This window comes from Microtus ochrogaster, linkage group LG8, assembly GCF_000317375.1.
Source record: "Microtus ochrogaster isolate Prairie Vole_2 linkage group LG8, MicOch1.0, whole genome shotgun sequence".
NCBI lineage: Eukaryota > Metazoa > Chordata > Mammalia > Rodentia > Cricetidae > Microtus > Microtus ochrogaster.
The window spans coordinates 13143861-13146746 of record NC_022033.1 but is presented as its reverse complement, the minus strand read 5'-3'; the positions used below and the strand labels follow the sequence as shown (position 1 = coordinate 13146746).

At 45.6% G+C, this 2886-nt stretch overlaps 1 pseudogene; it reads right to left on the bottom strand.

Moving 5' to 3' along the window:
• Nucleotides 1-2177: 2177 nt before the first annotated feature.
• Nucleotides 2178-2451, bottom strand: LOC101995002 (annotated as a pseudogene).
• Between the last annotated feature and the right edge of the window lie 435 nt (nucleotides 2452-2886).

Below are 2886 nucleotides of genomic sequence, written 5' to 3'. Positions count from 1 at the left end.
CTTGACCTCCACACTTGTGCCCTGACACACGATTAATCCATTAATGTGACAGAAACACTGTTTAAAAGGCCACCGACAGAGCTGGGGGCATGGCTCAATTGGTCAAGGAGCTATCTTTAGCAGCAAAGGAGCTTCCTGAAAGGCGAGTGACTAACTTGTGAGTGACAGGAAGCTACAGTGACCAGAGACACTTTGAGAGCTCAGGTTGCCAAAATAAATTGGTTCTGTTCCTTTCTCCCCTTCTCGTGTACTTTCTTTGATTGGAGTCGAAGTCCTGGTAGCCAAGTTTGGGCAATGTCTCTCCCTTATAGCTAAGTAGCCTTGGAATGGGCAGCTGCACTCAGCAAAATAGGAAGGGTTTCCTAGCCTTCCCCCCATCATGCTACCCCAGCTCAACTATTGGGCAGCCAAGATCAGGTCCCCTGTCTGTTGGTGGGGTTGAGTCTGTGGAGTAACTCAGTTGAGAGACACAATACATGAACTCAGCACACCGAGGTAGCATAACCCTCACTGCTGTCATACACCCCTCCCCCCAGAAGAGGTTCTAGATCTTTCTGAGACTCAGAACAATGGGACAATAACAGTACCAGCTCCAATGGATGGTCATGAGATCTAAATGAGAGATAGCAAATCTGGAGTGTTTGGCACAGGGCCTGGTACATCATAGGCCTCCAATTAATTATAAGTTTTCAATTTGTGCGTGCACACGTACACATGCCCATGTTCAAGGGGCCTATGCATACGTGCACCTGTGTGTGTGAGTAAATCTGGGGAACAGAACTTGACACCTGGTACCTTCCTGGATTGCTCTCCACCTTGTTTATCTATTAGTGGGGGTTGGGGGCTACCGTGGTGTGTGTGCATGTGGAGGTCAGAGGCCAACTCTCAGGAGCTGGTTCTCTCCTTCCACCTTTCCTCCGGGGATCAAAGTCAAATCATCAGGCTTATCCAGCAAGTGCCTTTACCTGCTGAGCCATCTTTCCAGCCCCCCCCCATCCCCACCTAATCCTTTGAGACAGCGTCTCCCACTGAAGCAAGTCTTACTATTTGGGCTACAATGGCTGGCCAGTAAACACAAGACTCCACCCTACCCTGGTTGTTTCTTGGCTTTTCTGGTCTAGCAGGTGTTTATCCCCACATCTGACTTCCAAGTTTTTGTTGGTAAATAGATTGATAGAGACTTAGTTTAAGCCTACATATAGGAGCCACAGCAAAGCGGGGGGCCGTGGAACAGGAAGGCCTGGCTGTTAGGGCACTGACTGCGGAGCTGTGAGGCTGCAGACGATCATTAAAATATTAGTAGATTCATGCGCAGCTGTTAAGCTGACAGCAAAACATCATTTGGTGCCCCACATTGTCATCAAATGTAATAATGCTTTCCTGTGGGCTGTATAACAGAGATTTATTATTAATTATGAAAGCTTGGCCTTAGCTTAGGTTTGGCCCTTCTAGCTCTTTTTTCTTTTTAGAACAACTCAGCAAAATAAAATTCCGGTTTATTGTTGGACATTGTTTCACACATACATTAAACAAGCCAAAAATATAATAAACAGCAACTTCATAGACAAAAAAAGGAAGAAAAAATGAAACCTTTTATCTTTGGCCTTTTTAACCATCTCATACAAACCAACTACTTATAGTATAGCTAGGTACATACACAAAAAAAGTTACTGGAATGCTCAGAATGAGATTGGGTTTTTTTTGTTGTTGTTGTTTTTGTTTTTGTTTACAAGGTTTTTTTTTCTCCTTTGAGATTATAATGAACATGGTCACACCACAAGTAAGGTCAGAAGTAGGACAGAGAATGCTCTGAAGGCTGGTCTGGTCACCCGTCATCATCAAAAATGGCTGACCCCTAACAATATGTACAAAAATATAAAATGTAAATAAAAATACAAACAAATTTTCCTTTTAAAGTATTTTTAAGAAAAAAAAAAGCAGGGCCTTGGAAGTTTTGTTTATTTCCTCCCCTGTTGCAAATTCATGTTGTGGTTTTGGTGGGTTGATGAAGAGCGTATATCATCTGTGGGCAGGCGGGGCCTGCTCCTCTACTTGAAGGTGACCACGTTTAAATTCTGAGACAGGAAGTGGAGGGTGAACAGATCACGGCGGCCTTAGTTTAGCTTTTCCTTTGCTGTCATCCTCGTCAGTCTTCTGCTTCTTGGTGTCAGCATCATCATTCTCATCGTCTTCAGCTACCCGCTTGCCCGTAGGAGCCTTAGCGTCCTCATCTTCATCTCCATCCTCTTCCTCCCCACCTTCTTCCTCTTCATGTACCTCATTGTCAGCCTCCTGCTCCCCATTTTCCTCATTAGCATTGCCATTGGCAGGTGCATCTCTTCCATTCTCTGCCTCCTCCACAACTTCCTTCTTCTCCTTCAAGTCCTTGGTGGTGATCTCGGAGCTGGTGTCCACGGCCGCGTCTGACATGGTGGGGCACGCCTGCGATCCGCTGCAGCAAGGACGAGCAAGTTCAGCAAGTTCGAGGACTCTGGCGAGAGAGCTGACGGAGTCCGCTGCTGAGGAGGAGGTGGAGGCGGGCCGGTGGTGAAGGCCGCTGCATCCAGCGCCAAGCAGCAACAGGAACAATGCAAAGATGGCTTTTCAGAACAGCCAGTGGGGGCCCTTCTAGCTCTTATAACTCAAGTTAACCTGTTTCTATTAATCTATGTTGTATCACTTCTCTTTTTTAAAAAAAAAAATTCAGGGCTGGAGAGATGGCTCAGCGGTTAAGAGCATTGCCCGCTCTTCCAAAGGTCCTTAGTTCAATTTCCAGCAACCACATGATGGCTCACAACCATCTGTAATGAGGTCTGGTCCCCTCTTCTGGCCTTCAGGCATACACACAGAAAGAATATTGTATACATAATAAATAAATAAATATTT